We start from the raw sequence: 17,264 nt of genomic DNA on the forward strand, positions 1-17,264 counted from the left end.
GATCTATTGGCTTCTGTCACCTGAAGATCCATCTCCCTCACCAGATTTGGGAAGTTCTCAGCCATTATTTCTTTGAATAGGTTTTCTGCCCCTTTCTCCTTCTCTTCTCCCTCTGGTATACCTATAATCCTTACGTTGCATCTCCTAATTGTGTCTGATAATTCTCGGAGAGTTTCTTCATTTCTTTTAAGTCTTGCTTCTCTCTCCTCCTCTGCCTGCAACAATTCTATATTGCCATCTTCCAAATTGCTAATTCTTTCCTCCATATTATCGGCCCTACTGTTCAGAGCATCCAGATTTTTCTTAATCTCCTCTATTGTGTTCTTCATTTCCAATATTTCTGTTTGGTTCTTCTTTATCGTATCAAACTCTTTTGTGACATAGCTCCTGAACTCGTTGAGTTGACGGTCAGAATTCTCTCTTAACTCATTGAGAATCTTAATGATGGCTGTTTTGAAGTCATCATCATTTAGGTTATATATCTCATTTTCTTTGGGATTGTTTTCTGTGTATTTGTTACTTTCTTTCTGTTCTGGAGATTTAATGTATTTTTTCATATTGCTTGATGTTGTTGATTTGTGCCTCCGCATGGAGATAGAGTTTAGTTGCTCCTTTCACTTGTTTCAGCTGCTGCGGTGGGGGGAGCAGCTGTTTATACTTCACCAACCAGGAACCCTGTCCGTAGTTGCTAACTGGGCCTGGGCCCCTCTTCGTAGCCACAGTGGCCCTTTGGATTCCCTCCTCTGCCGTGGGGGCCGTCACAGGGGGGCTTCAGGCTGCAGGTGCCTACTGTTGCAGCCCACCTAGATGTGCTCTCTCCTTGGGGTCTGCAACGGTGTTATGGGCTTTTCCAGCGGCCAGGGGTGGGATCACTTATATTTGTCGCTCCGTTGCTGTCGGCACCCACCGAATCTCACTTGTCCTCTATGGGTCGCAGGAGAGCTATTGGCATCTTCTACAGTCTGTGGTTAGTACACCTAGCTATGCTGCTTTTGCCCTGGGGTCTTCCAGCCTTGTGGCTGGCGGCTGGGTGCCTTCTACTGGTGCTGTGCAGAGGCTTTCCCTAAGGCTGCTGTGAGCCTGTAGGGTTTCCCCCTAGGCTACTAAGCTGGGTCTCTGGAACTCTCTCCAGCCCCAGTCCTCTCCGAGATCTCCGGCAATCCCTAGTCTCATGGGGCAGGCAACGGCAGCTGGGGGTCGCCCCGCCCTCTGGGCTTCTCTCCAGGCCTCTCCCGGGAGCCCTGAATGCTGGGCGTGGCCCCTCTGCTAACGGCAGACAGAGAGTTTTGTCTGTTGCCTGGCGGAATTCTGGCGCTTCCCCTCCGGGTCGCAGAACCGGCCTTTGAAAGTTCCCCCAGCCCCGGTCCTCTCCGAGATCTCTGGCAATCTCTAGCCCCACGGGGCGGGCAACGGCAGCTGGGGGTCTCCCCGCCCTCTGGGATTCTCTCCGGGCCTCTCCCGGAGCCGTGAATGCTCGGCGTTGCCCCTCTGCTAACGGCAGACAGAGAGTTTTGTCTGCTGCCCGGGCGGAGCTCCGGCGCTTCCCCTCCGGGTCGCAGAACCGGCCTTTGAAAGTTCCCCCAGCCCCGGTCCTCTCCGAGATCTCCGGCAATCCCTAGTCCCACGGGGCAGGCAACGGCAGCTGGGAGACCTCCGTACCCTCCGTGACTCTCTCTGGGACCCTCCGGGCGCCCCGAGCACCAGGTTGGGTCTCCCCGCCGATGGCGGGGAGAGACTCTCCCCGTGGGCTCAGGTGTGCAACTCCAAAGTTTCCCTCTGCGTTTAGGAGTAATTGCAGGGGGTTTAGGTAGGGTTCTGGTCACCTGTTTCCACCGTCGCTCCTCTGTTGTGTTCTCACTCCTGCCCTAGATGTGTGTGGATCCTCTGGGGGTGTCCGTTGGAAGAAAGCTGCTTGCGGGTACTAGGCTGCCCGTCGGGGTCGGAGAGTTTTCACCTATTTCCACATCCTCCCGGAGGAAAGTCCGTCCACCTTCCGATGTATAGTCACGTGGGTGTCTCAGACGTCCTGAGATGCTGTCTGGATATCCTTTGTCAAGCGATAAGTGTCCAAATAATTGTAGACTTGAAGGGCGAGAGACAAAGAGGACTACTCACGGCGCCATCTTGTATAATTCTTTTAATGTGTTGCTGGATTCTGTTTATTAGTATATTTGGTGAGGAATTTTGCATCTCTATTCATCAGGGATATTGGTCTGTAATTTTTCTTTTTCTTTTCTTTTTTTCTTTCTTTCTTTCTTTTTTTTTTTTTTTTTTTTGATGCCTTTATCTGGTTTTGGTATTAGTGTAGTACTGGTCTCATAGAATGAGCTGGGAAGAGTTCCTCCCTCTTCTATTTTTTGGAAGAGTTTGTGAAGGATTAACATTAATTCTTTAAATATTTGGCAGAATTCACCAGAAAAGCCACCTGGTTCTGGGATTTTAGTTGTAGGAAGATTTATCTATTTTTTTTTCAGGGAAACATTTGCCCTGAGCTAACATCTGTTGCCAATTTTCCCTTTGTTTCCCCAAAGCCCCAGTGAATGGTTACATATTCTAGCTCTAACTCCCTCTAGATCTTCTATGTGAGCTGCCACTGCAACTTGGCAACTCTCAGATGGGTGGTGTGGTTCCGGGAGCAGGACATGAACCCAGGCCATCAAAGTGGTGAGAGCATTGAACTTTAACCATTAGGCAATCAGGGATGGCTCAGAAGACTTTGATTACCAATTCAATCTCTTTCCTTTTTATAGGTCTCTAGATTTTCTACTTCTTCTTGCATCAGTTTAGGTAGTTTGTATCTTTTTTAGGAATTTGTTCATTTTATCTAGGTTATCTAATTTGTTGGCATACAATTTTTCATGGTATTTCATTATAATCCTTTTTATTTCTGTAAGGTCACTAATAATCTCTCCTTTATCATTCCTGATTCCTGATTTCAGTAATTTGAGTTTTCTTTCTTTTTTTTCTTCATCAGTGTGGTTTAAAGCTTATAAATTTTGTTGATCATTTTAAAGAACCATCTTTTGGTTTTGTTTATTTTTTCTATTCTCTATTTGCTTTATTTCTATACTTATCTTTGTTCTTTCCTTCTTACTCTTTGCTTTGGGTTTAGTTTGTTCTTCTTTTTCTAGCTTCTTAAGTTGTAAGATTAAGTTATTGATTTGAAATCCTTGTTTTTTTTAAATAGAGGCATTTGAATTTATAAATTGTCCTCTAAGCATTGCTTTCACTGCACACCATAAGTTTTGATATGTTGTGTTTTCATTTTTATTTATCTCAAATTATTTTCTAATTTTCCCTGTGATTTTTTCCTTGATTCATTGGTATTTAAGAGTGTGCTATTTAATTCCTACATATTTGTAAATTTCTCAAATTTGTTTCTGTTATTGATTTCTAATTTCAATCCATAGCAATCAGAAAAGATATTTTGTATGATTTCAATCCTTTTAAATTTTTTGATACTTCTTATGGCTTAACCTATATCTATGTTGGAGAATGTTCCATATGCACTTAAAAAGAATACATATTCTGATATTTTGAAGTGGAGTATTCTAGAGATGTCAGTTAGGTCTAGTTGGATTATAGTGTCCAAGTCTTCTGTTCCCTTGTTCATCTCTGTCCAATTCTTCTTGCCAGTATTGAAAGTGGGATATTGAAGTATCCAACTATTATTGTTGAGTTGTCTTTCTTCCTTCCATTTTGTCAGTTTTTGCTTAATGTATTTTGGGGTTTTATGGTCAGATGTCTATATGTTTATAATTGTTATATCTTCTAGCTGTATTGACCCTTTTATCACTATAAAATGACTTTCTTTGTCTCTAGTGACAATTTTTGTCTTACATTCTATTGTGTCTTATATTAGTATACATACTCCAGCTCTCTTTTAGTTTGTTTGGTTTATTTTTTTTCATTCTTCTACTTTCAACTTATTTGTGTATTTAAATCTAAAAATGTCTTTTGTAGACAGTATATATCATGGCTTTTTTCCCCCAAACCATTCTGCCAATCTCTGCCTTTTAATTGGAGTGTTTAACCCATTTACATTAAATGTAATTACTGATAAGGCAAGATTTATGACTACCATTCTGCTATTTGTTTTCTATGTGTCTTGTGCCTTTTTTGGTTTTCTATTCTTCCATAACTGACTTGTCTTGTGTTAAATATTTTCTAGTATATGATTTTAATTTCTTTGGTTCTTCTTTCACCACATACTTTGAGTAATTTTCTTAGTGGTTGCCCTGGGGTTTATAATTAACGTCTTAACTTTTAACAATCTATCTTGAATTTATACCAACTTAATTTTAGAAGTATATAAAAACTTTGCCCCCATATAGATCCATTCTCTCTCCTCCTTTTTGCTGTTATTGTCATATAAATTACATATTTATTAATTATTTTCCCATCAATGATATTTTATAATTATTGCTTAATGTAATTGTCTTTTAGATCAAATAAGTGGGGAAAAAAGAGTTACCAATGAAAATACATTTAAACTGTCTTTTTTATTTACCTATACAGTTATCTTTATTGATTGTGGAGAGGTGAATTGTGGCCCTCAGAAAGATATGTTCATGTCCTAATCCTGGAACCTTTAATGTTACCTTATTTGGAAACCTTTGAATGTTACCTTATCTTTGAAGATGTAATTAAATTAAAGATCTTGAGATGAGATCATCTTGGATTATCTAGTTGGGCCCTAAATCTAATGATAAGTGTCCTTATATGATACACAGGGAGAAGAAGACAAAGAGGAGAAGGCAATATGAAGATAGAAGTAGAGATTAGAGTGATGTGGCTACAAGCCCAGGACTTCTGGGCAGCCATCGGAAACTGGAAGGGGCAAGGAATGGTTCTTCCCTAGAGACTCTGGAGAGAATGTGGCGCTGCCTGATTTTGGCTTTCTAGCCTCCAGAAATGTGAGAGGATAAATTTCTGTTATTTTTAAGCCATCTAGTTTGTGGTAATTTGTTACAGCAACTCTAGGAAACTAATACAGCAGTGCTCCTTACTTCTTCATTCGGATTTGAGCTACTGTCTAGTATCTTCTCACTTCAGTCTAAATGACAACCTTTAGTATTTCTTGTAGGGCAGATTTTACAGCAATGAGTTCACTCAGTTTTTGTTTATCTAGGAATGTCTTAATTTCTCCTTTGTTTTTGAAAAATAGTTTTGAGGAATATATAGTTCTTGGTTGACAATCCTTTCCTTTCAGTACTTTGACTATGTCATCCCATTGCCTTCTGACCCCCATGGTTTCTGATGAGAAACTGTCAGTCTTACTGAGGATTCCTTGTACATGCTGAGTCACTTCCCTCTTGCTGCTTTCAGGATTCTCTCTTTGGCTTTGGCTTTTGATACCTAGATTGATTATCATGTGTCTAGGTGTGGCTCTCTTTGATTTTATCTTACTTGGAGTTATTCTAGTTCTTGGATGCACAAATTAATACTTTTCATCAAATTTATGGAGTTTTTGGCCGTTATTTCTTCAAATATTCTTTCTTTTATCTCCTTTTGGAACTCTCATTATGCATATGTTGGTATGCTTGATGGTGTCCCACAGGTTTCTGAAACTGTTCACTTCTCTTTATTCTTTTTTCTTTCTGTTCCTCAGATTGGATAATCTCAATTAATCTTTCTTCAAATTCATTGATTCTTTCTTTTGCCTGCTCAACTCTGCTACTGAGTCACTCACTCTAGTGAATCATTATTTCAGTGAACATAATTTTCACCTCCAGATTTCTATTTGGTTCTCTTTTTAAAATAACTTCTATCTCTTTATTAAGATTTCTATTTGTGAGACATCATTCTCAAACTTTCCCTTAGTGCTTTTGACACTGTTTAGCTTTTCTAACATACTTAAAACAGCTGATTTAAAGTCTCTGTCTAGCAAGCGCAATGCTTGGATTTCATCAGGGACAGTTTCTATTGTTCTCCCCCGCCCCCTCCATCTATGGGTCGTACTTTCTTGTTTCTTTGGATGTTTTATCATTTTCATTGAAAACTGGACCTTTGGAGGTAATATAATGTTGCAACTCCACAAATAAGATTCTTTTCCTTCCTCCAATTTGTTGTTGTTATTGATTGTTGTTTGTTTAGTGACTTTTCTGAACTAATTCTGTAAAAGTTGTATTTTTTGTCAGGTATAGCAACTGAAGTCTCTGCTCAGTTAGCTTAGTGGGCAGTTCAGAGGTTTCTTTAAATGTCTGGAATCAATTAATTTTAATCCCACTATATGCGGAAGCAGTCTGTGTATGTTGGGGCTTCCCTTCAATGTTCAACCAGCCTTCCATGTTCAGTCAGGCAGTTGGCAGTTCTGCCTTACTCTTCACTTCCTACTTCTGCAGAGTCACAAGATCACTCAGGATTGAGAGCTTAGGGCCTCTCAGGTCTTTCTTGAGCATGTAATCAGCCCTAGGCATGCACACAGCCCTACACATACAGGTGGCTGTCTTGATTCCTGAAATCATATCAGAGTTTTTCAAAGCCCCTGTGGATGTCTCATTGCTTCAGTTTTTCCTTTTAAGCTTTTTACTTCTCCTATTGTTTGCCCCAACTGTTATTTACTTCCTCAGGCAGTTACAAACTTAATCAATTGCTTTTAACTGTTTTCAACAAATGCACCTGGGAAACGCCTTTTCCATACTTTGTGAGTTCTGACAGCCTTGCAATTATTGTCTTTTAGGGAACCTCCAGACAAGTCAAATAATGACAATTTTCTCTGAGTGAGGCTTTAAAGGTGCTCCAACCCCTTTCTGTCCTTCTGGTAGCTGCCAGATGTTGGTTCTCAAGGCTACTATAGAGCTAGAAAGCAGGGAATGGAAATAGGACAAGTTAACACGCCAGAAAGATTGCTATTCTTACTGAGATTCAGCCATTTTTCTTGAACAGAGGCTCTCCGGATTGCTGTAAGCCATTAGTTAATTTCCATAGTTCTGAAAAAGTTGCTTCTGACAATTTTTGCCAGTTTTCTCACTGGAAGGAGAAAATTTTTAGAGATCCTTACTCCACCATTTTTGCTGAGGTCTTCCTAAGGTGTTATTTTGATTTTTTTTTTTTACTTAAAAATATTACTCTTAAAAAGTATCCTGGTAATAAGGTGACAGTGAGGATATCTACATGGTATTTGGTACTTTCCTAATTCCCATAAAATATACCACATTTTTATTCATCAGATGAACAATGGATTTTTCTCCCATGGACACTAGTTTTGTTAGTTTTTTTCTTCTTTAGTAATAAAATTTTATTTTTATTAAAATGTTGCATTCATCTATAGATTAAAATATTTATCAAGACATATCAATCAACTGTAATGTATTTCAATGCTTATTTGAAAAATGAAAACTGTAAAAAATTTTGTGACGAGAGAATTTTTAAACACTGGATATTTAATGATATTAAGGAATTATTGTTAATTTTTTTGTTGATGGGAAAATTCCCTTGAGATTATATATTTTTAAAGAGTTTTTGTCTTTTATAGATTCTCAAAGAAATTTGTTCTCTCTTCCTATAAAGAGGGAGATACTAATTAGGCCTGTTAGGTATGCTAAATTGCACGGGAAGCATTGTCAAGTAAATGATGACAAACCTTCTTATGTTATATTGTGTAGATAAATATTGTTCATTATCTTAACCCTGCTGCCTTGCTTCCAATATCACAAGAGGAAAAGACCACGACTGCATTCCATTAATTAATTCGGTTTATAGATTGGTCTTACTTAAATGATAAGCAAGGATGTTATCAAGGTGGATATGCTGTCTAGCTTCAAGAATGCCCACTACTTTCTGTTAGCTCTGCTAACCCAGTAAAGGATTTCCTTCTACAGGCTCAAGAAAATCACCACAAAAGAAGGGAAACAAGGGTGGCAACAAGAAGGAAAACAATACTTTCAAAACTTTCTCCCACAGCAGCTCGTAAAGCCTATATTCATTGTGCTATATGCCCAAAATACAATCTAGGGAAACTATTTCATGTATCACAAGCCCACTTTCCCCTTCTTAAGGGACTGTTTGAGGTATGGCAATTGGACTTTGTCTAAATGCCACCATCTCAAGATAATTCCTGTTTGAGGAGTTCCTACAAAATTACACAGTGACCAGGGAACTCATTTCACCGGACAAATAATTAAATCTATTTGTGACATTTGGCCAATAATCCATTTAAGGTTTTCAGAATACTATCATATTTAAAGAAAGTAATTGATTTGGAACAGACTGGTGTCAAAGGCCAGGCATTTATTGGGTGGCTCTTAATGGAACTCAATGGTTATATGAACAAATCTCTGGCCTTGGCTACCGCCGAGATGGCTAAAATACTGCACTGTGAGCTTCCCTTGGATGCAGGGAAGGAGTCACACTGAGCTAACACCTGTTGCCAATCTTCCTCTCTTTAAGGCCAGATGGGCTTATTCAGTGTTCCACTGGTATGGCCACCAAGTGGCTATATTTGTTACTTCTTTAGGGCTAGATGATGTCATTATCACATATAGAAGCCCTGAATAAATTTACTCAACAAAACCTTTAACAATAGTCAAGCAGGAATAGCCTTATTAAATACTAAAATGTCTTTAATGAAAAAAGCTGTCCTTTGAAATAGAACAGACTTAGTCTAACTGCATCCCAAGGTGGTACATATACCATTATTCAAACTGAATGCTGTGCTTTTATACGTGACAAATCTTGCAATGTGTCATCTCTGCTAAAGCACATGAAAAAGCAGATGAATATCTTAAATTAATCTTTTATAATTGTAAACAATGCGAACATAAGGAGTCAGGTAAAAGCACATGTACAATGTTTGTACAACAACCTAAAATTGATTGAAAAATTATATAACCATGAAAGGCTTCCTCTGTTAACATATACCTCTATGCTTATCTGACTACTTCCCCCCAGCATGGATAACTGGGCAAATAAATGAGTAAAATCCTAGCACCAAGGGACATGATGAACCCAGGGCAGACAGCAACCACCCTGGCACCAAGGGACAATATTCTAATCATCAATGCTTTTATCAAAAGATTATAGATCAAAAGGGGGAGAATGGTAAATAAATGAAAGCAATAGTATATATTGGAGTACATGAGGAAGCCATTTGGGTTAAAACTAATTCAGCGTGAACTTGTTTTTCTAAAAGGGCCTGACATGGCCTGTTGAGCATGCATTGTATATCTGCTTTAAATATTTACTATGTCCCAAAGACAAGAATGATGCCCTTAAAGATAGGGATGTAACTTCCCCCCATATCGGCATTTCTTTAAGGATAAGCATCTCCTCCTGGGAACTAAGGATTAATTACCCACCTACTGTGCTCAGCTTGTGACCAATGACCTGCTGACCACTGATCTGTTGTGCCAGCTAAGCATCTCATGACCATTGTAAAAAGGACATTCCTATCATACGTGATGTATGCTCTTTGTTCCAAGAAGATATATAACCACTCTGTACACCCCACTTCTTTGGTGCCCTTCCTTCCTTGGAGAAGGAAGGCCCCAGGCTAGTCCTCAGATCTGGCTCATAATAAACTCACCCCAATTTTTATTTATAGATTGATTATAGATTATTTGCATCGACAAGATGCATGTCAAAATATTTACAGATAAAACTATATGATGCCTAGGATTTGCTTCAAAATAATCTGAGGAAATGGGAGAAAGTGGACATGAGTATCGATGAAACCAGCATGACTGAGAGTTGATAAGTGCCTAAACTGGGTAGTCGGTACAAAGGGGCTTACTATACTACTCTACTTTTCAGTGTTTGAAATTTTCCATAATAAAAGGCTTGGTGGGTTTTTTTCATTTGTTTTTATAATGTTATGTTTCTTCAAGCCTGAGCCTGTGAAACATTTTAGTCATTTCTAGTGGGTATGTCTTAAAGCAAAGGTTCCAAACAGGTGGCCCTGGAGCTGCATTTGGCCCCTAGGTATGTTTTGTTTGGCCAGATCCATGTTTTTTAAAAAGATGAATTAGTTACCAACATTTTAATATTTTAAAACAGGGACATTTCAGATAATCAGCCAGATTTCAAGCTTCCCTTGAAACCATCAGAAACTCTGGCTACACTGGACTCTTATCCCACATAGTGACAACTAGCTGGAGCTAAGTTTCTGTCCCCTTTACAGAGGAAAGGCACTCTCTGTTCACCACAGTTCCCACTTCCCTGGCCTTTGCAGTCTCCTAAATGTGCCATTCCTGCCTTATTGTGACTTAAAGGCTTGTTGACAATAGGAAATGACAATGAACAACATCAAAACATTTTCTTGAGTTTAATCATTGTACAGTTCATCTGTGAAGCCAGACAGCCTGGATTTCAATCCCAGTTCTACCACTTGTTAGCTGTGAACAAGTTACTAAAACTCTCTAAGCCTCAATGTCCTCATCTATAAAATGGACATGACCATCATACCAACTTCACAGAGTCATTGTGAGAGCTCAGTGGAATAATATGTGTGTAACAGGCTGTTAAAATGGAAGTTTTGACTGAGGCACCTGGATAAAATAGATGCGATATTTTGAAAGGGGAACTGGAACAAGATGTATCTTTTCAAAGTAGCCATCTGAGAACCAGCTCCTTAATTCTTAAGCCCTTCTCCACATGGGGAAACAAAAGGGCTCAAGAGTAGAGATTGAGGAGAATTTTTAAAAGAGGATTTCTTTGGAGACAGTTATTCTGCGATTCCCACCCTAAGGAGAATGGGTAGAGAGCTTTACTACTTCAATCCCAAGTCAGGAGCGAGGGGCTGTAAGGAAATCACCTAGAGAAATGAATATGCACCCCAAAGTTTTGGAAGGACTGTAATGTGTATGTATTACATTATTTAAGACTGCAATTCTGTTATAGAGGACAAGAAAAACTAACAGGATGGATACTAAAAAGATATTATGTTAGTAACATCTAAGACATGTTAAAGATAAAGAGAATAAATGCAATACATGATTTTTTTTTTTTAATGGAACAAACAAGAGTACGTCTTATGGATAGAAAAGGATGGAAAAACCAAGTCATAAGGTAATGGATCATGCCATCTCCAAACTGACAACTATGTTATCCCTAACTTTTTCATCCACCTGTGATATCCATTTTGGTTCCATTATGAACCCACTGCGCTCCTCCCAAGAGATGCACATAAAATCCATTGCTGCTCAACAGCCTAACTGACAAGCTATGGCTAACGGCCAGAGCCCTGTGTCTCCCTGACAGAGTAAGCATGTGGATTCTCAGCACCTTCTATCTGCTGAGCCCGTTTGCTCATCCTCAAATCTGGTTCTCATAACCATACCATCAGTGGGGAGACTGATGCGGCTGGGGGCCAGGGTAGGTGGTAGGAGGGAGAGAGGACATGTGAACAATGAATAACAAAGGTCTGGCCCCGTGGCCGAGTGGTTAAGTTCACGCGCTCTGCTGCAGCGGCCCAGGGTTTTGCCAGTTCAGATCCTGGGCGCAGACATGGCACCACTGGTCAGGCTACATTGAGGCAGCGTCCCACATGCCATAACTAGAAGGACCTGCAACTAAGATATACAACTATGTACCGGGGGGATTTGGGGAGATAAAGCAGAAAAAAAAAAAAAGTCAACCATTTTGGGGGCCAGCCCCCTGGCCGAGTGGTTAAGTTCTCGCGCTCCACTGCAGCGGCCCAGGGTTTCGCTGGTTCGGATCCTGGGCGCGGACATGGCACCACTCATCAGGCCACGTCGAGGCGGCGTCCCACGTGCCACAGCTAGAAGGACCCGCAACTAAAATATACAACTATGTACTGGGGGGATTGGGGGAGACCAAGCCAAAATTAAAAAAAATGAATAACAAAGGACCTAACCATCTCTTTCCCTTTGCTTTTCGCTGTGTGTTTCAAAGTGATTGAACAAATCACATCATTTGAGCATCCTATTTTGGTCTGTGAGTGATTCTATTTTGTGACTCTGGACTAGCCTGTCTGGTAATGTACTGGAAGCTACCTCTGCATCAAGGTTATTTCCCACGTGACAGAGACGTAGTAGGCTGGTGTCTGACTCCTGCCTAGAAAATCTAAAAGGTGAGGGAGGTCTGGATGGCTGCCTTCACGGCAAGAGTGAAGGTGTTTCTGGTATGTTGGACTTGGCTGGCACTCCCAGAATTTGTCAGGTAAAGGATGCAGGAGAGAGCCAGCACCGGGTCGACCTGGTCCTCTCAAGATGGCTGCATGGTGGGATGGAGGGACATTAGCAGAAAAGGGTGGAGGTAAATGGTGGATTACCAGGAACAGAGGAAAGAGCTGTGAGCCAGCCAAGAGCAGGAATAGAGATGCTTTTGGCCTTATCAAGGGTACTATTTGTGATAGATTCCCAGAAACTGAGAGAATTTCCAAAGAATCCACAAAAGCTGGGTTTGGAGAGTACCAACCCAGATTATGCAGGACGATATGTAAGAAGTTTTCTGGTCCCTTTAGCTGCCCCTCCCATCCCCAGAGGGGTCAGAAACCACAGTAAGTCAGCTCCAGGAAGTGGAGTTAAAAACCCCAGGTTAGGGGCAGAGGGTAAGGAGAAGGAACCATACCCACTTCCTGCCTACAGCGAGCCTCACCTGGGGAAGGGGAAAGCCTTAATTTTCAATCAAGACCAGGAGTTTCACTATTTCTTAGGACTGAACATTCTTCTTATTAAACTGAGACAGAGTGTGTGACCTACAAGAAACCAGGGAACACGTGGGGCTTGCCCAAGTTTTCATTTAGGAGCATGGAAGAAGTAGCCCCACTGAACAAAATATAAAGGAGTGGCGGGAGACAAAGATAAAATTATTAATCACGACCCATAAGTCTTATCAGTTCAATACAATGTTTACATATGGAAAGTGCTTAGAACAATACTTGGCATATCATAAATGCTAAATAAATATTAACTATTATTATTATTATCCGTGCCATTGCCTGGCATGATAACTTAGACATATTAAGAGCTTAATAAATGTTTGTCAAGTTAAACTGAATTCATAGTAGGGGTGACTGAATGCTTTAATGGATCCTCAAAAGGTAAAGTTCCCAGAACCTTTTTGAGGCTCTCTCCTGAAATCCACAGCTCATTAATAAGGATAGCAAAGAGAATACCCTGAAGCATCCAGAGGATTTGGGGGTTCTAGGGGGGGTAGGGAGCTCACTTCAGAAAAACCAGGGAAGCTCTCAAATAGGCCGCATATCATCCGGAGGATCAAAGGAAACTGCTTTTGACTCTATTCTTAGATTTCAAAAATAATTTCTTCATCCGTAAAGCTGAAATACTGCTTATTTGGGAGTGAGGGCTAAAGAAAACCAATTGCCCATAGAGGATATTCCAGAGCGCACTTGGTGGGTGCTATGTAAACAGATCTCCCCAAAGTTCCTTGCCCTGTAGAGCCTAGGCATGACCCAGGCTTTCTACAGCCCGTCTCCACCCCATTTTAGAAGGCAGCTCAAGTCTTGCATTTCACTGTATACGTCCTTAGAAGAAATTATTTATTTTCAGCATTGATTCCCTGCATGCTATTTCCAGAGAGTGCCTCCCAGCTGGGCAGCAAAAATCATTGAGTTGGACTCTAATTTCTTTCCCTGAACATAAAACTCAGTTGCCACAATGTATTTTTCATACCCTCTAAATTCTATTAGAGGAAAGCATATTAGATTAAACACTCATAGGGCAACGTTTTGAGTTTGTTTCTTGTTCGTTTTTTTGAGGATTTGTTTGTCTCAGGAGTTTTGCAATCATATAAAATTCCAACAATTTTCTTGATTCACAGGTCATTTTTTCCAGCATGGTCAAAACACTGCTAAGATGATTCTACTATATCGACCATCAGTCAGCTACCCAAAGGAATAGCTGAAGATCTACAAAGGTCTATTTGAATTCTTTTTAAAAATTTTTACTTAGAAGTATGATAGGACTCTCTGAAAAAGCACATGTTTAAAACGAATGTTTTTATTCAGTAACCTTGCCAACAGAGCAGTCACAAAATTTGAACTCCTAAGTCCTCGTTTTGATAAGCTCAGGATTATTTTGAGTTAACTAGCAAGAAATTTGTAACTATGTTTACTTGATTCTTCCTAGACTCTATTCAGATGCAGGGAAAACTCACTTGAGTGAGGTGCCCACGTGTATACTTCGTGTACTAGAGCGATCTCGGGAAGCAAAGACAACCTTATTCGATAAAACGGCCTTTAAAATGTACTCCAAAAGTTAACAACTACCTGAGTAAACCCTTTGGTTATTAATTTTCTATCACTTCTGCTAGAAAAAAAATATTTTTAAGAACTTTCCAAACCATTAAAATGAAACCAGAGATGAACCCTCAGCTTCTAACAAGTGTAACTTTAAAATTATTGTTTATTTCTAATGACAAAAGGAACACACGCTTATTGTAGAAAATTTGAGAAATATAGAAAAGCATAAAGAAAAAATTACAGCTCCCATAACCCCATTTTAGTGTATTTCTATATACATACACTTCTCTTTTTTTGCGTTGATACCTTACTGTACGTACACACAGTTTTGTAATCTTTTTTCACTTAATGTATCATGAATGGTTTTCCATCATTTTAAGGTACTGTATGCTGTTGTATTGCAGAATTTTTAGCCAATCCTCCACTGTTGCACAGTTACATGGCTTCCATTTTTTCATTCCAAATAAGGGGTAAAAATCCTTGCACATAAATCTATTTGAACATCTCTTATTGTTTCTTTAGAATAAACTCTAGAAAAGGAAATGCTGGGTTAAGGATATGAACATTTTCAAGGCTTATGAAAATGCAATTTAGTGGGGTTTCTTTGGAATTTTACATTTCTAAAAATAGTGACTCGACTGAAATAGCTGGAGTCATATTCTGCGTGGCTCCCCCAGGCAGAAACCATCCCAAAGCTGAGCTCCCTGGTACTTGGTGAGCTTATTAAAACCCAGTGTGAACTGTTTGCGCTGCCACCACCGCTGCAGCAGCAAGCCTGAGTGACAGCTCTCTGTCTTGTGTGCCAGCCCTTGTTGGCAGCCTCTATATCTGCTCCCCTCCCTTCCCAGCCAGCTGACTATGGCACAGGGACTAGAGAGACCAAACAGGTCAGGAACCCAAGGTGACTATACCCCTTTCCACTTGCTTCTCCACTTTTCTTCACATATGGTCTCCAACACATTTGTGAAATGTCTCAATCTGAATGTGAAAGACTGGGTGCCACTAAGGAGTAGCTAAATACATTCAAAATGAAATGAGAAAATAATATCCAGCGACACTTCTTCAGTTGCCAGATTCCATTTTCAGTCTCTGTTTCATACTTCCCATCAAAAATAAGCTAGAGTTTCATAGCAAAAGAGATGAACAACTGATAATCGGGAAAGATGATTTCTTGAGGCTGAGAACCATATTTGACCTTGGGTGATGTTAACCAAGTTGCTTGTGTTATATAGCCAATAAGAAAAAATAAAGTGATGTTGAGGCATCAGCAACAGCCTGTCTAGACACCTAGCTGAGGTGACAGCAACCTCCTTAAAGTATCCTTTTGAGACTAGCTAACAATCTTTCCAAGGGACAGTCATCACTGGGCCATTAAGAACTTTTCCCTAAGAGACTATAAAATAAACCTATTTTCATCGAACCTACCATTAAAAGTACCAAGAGTGTCAAACGAAAGTAAGATTTTATTCATCTATTTGGTTGTGGAAAGATTAAAAGTAGAATGTTTATTGGCAAAATAAATACTTTTTAATCCCCCACACATTTTAATTTACTACTTACAACTATGCTTTCTGTTCATAAGTAATAATGTGTTTTGACTATACTAGGAAAACAGCCATTGTACTGGAAATTTTATTAAGACATAAATAGAATTTTTAAAGTCAAAGGCAAATCAGTGTTTAATCTAAGACCTAATCTAAATTGTCATGTTGATTTGGTTAAATAAGCATCAACTTCCACTTCTGGGGGCCCACCCCATGGCTGAGTGATTAAGTTCGCATGCTCCACTTTGGTGGCCCGGGGTTTTGCCAGTTTAGATCCTGGATGTGGACCTAGCACCACTCATCAGGCCATGCTGAGGTGGCATCCCACATAGCACAACCAGAAGGACCTACAACTAGAATATATAACTACGTACTCGGGGCCTTTGGGGAGAAGCAGCAGCAGCGAAAAAAAAAAAAAAGATTGGCAACAGATGTTAGCTCAGGTGCCAATCTTAAAAAAAAAATTCCACTTCTGTTTTGGAGGATTAAGTAATTTGTACTACCTCTCCTTCTGAGGACAACTAAAAAAATCTGGACAAAATAATGGGAAAAAACGTTTCAAAAACATTAAAGAGGTACTAAGTGAGTGAGGAATTGCTTGGCCAAGATCCAATAGAAGACAGAACTTCAAAGAAGTGAGTCTGTCATTGAGGCTCCTATTGTCCAAGAGGAATTTGATGAGCAGCGCTTAAACAGCCTCACTAAGCTAGGGGACCAAAACTTAGAATCCTGGGTTACAGGGGAAGATGGGAGGCCTGCTCTTCATGGAATAGCCATCTGTATCTTTTGATTTTTATATTATGTACACGTATCACCTTAAAAAAAAACAAAACAAAATCTAAGGAGTATCAAATGCTCTGCTCCAAATCATTTAGTGAATAAGAATAATAAATCATATGTTCCTTAAAATCAATAGGCCCCATCTATACTCTAATTTTTCAAAATACAAAAATCAATATTATCGTGACACTTATAAATATAGTAATAGGCTGTACACTTCTCTTATATCCATTATTCTATTTTTAGGAATCTAGAGATAAGGCTTAAAAAGAAATACTTCTTTGTACTATAGAATACAATTATAAAAATATTAAAAATTTACTTTTAATGATTAGTCAATGCCCCTAGGATAGAGGGCAACCAACTCCTAAATCCGTGATACTTCTACCTTACAAATCTGGACCAGTATTCCATTCCATTTACCACTACAACAGTTTCCATCGCAGTTACAGATTGCTAAAACCGGATCGAGTTTAAAAGGTTAGAAATTACAATTAGAATAGTATTTCTCTCCCCATAATGGAACTACAAAGTTGAATCTAGATATTTCTTTTTCATTTAAAGATAGACTGTTTAAAGTTAACCACACAGGCTCACTAACGAAACTGATAATATCATTCATTTTGTGATAGACTTTAGAGACTATAATGATATTCCCAATTTTTCAATCAACCAAATTCTCTGAAGAAGATAGCACTGTGAATTTTTATAAACATTTTCCCATGTTGATGCAGAAAATGAGTTCAAGTAGTTTAAGAAAGTGACTTGTAGAGCAA

This window comes from Equus caballus, chromosome 16 (genome assembly GCF_041296265.1).
Source record: "Equus caballus isolate H_3958 breed thoroughbred chromosome 16, TB-T2T, whole genome shotgun sequence".
Taxonomy (NCBI): Eukaryota; Metazoa; Chordata; class Mammalia; order Perissodactyla; family Equidae; genus Equus; species Equus caballus.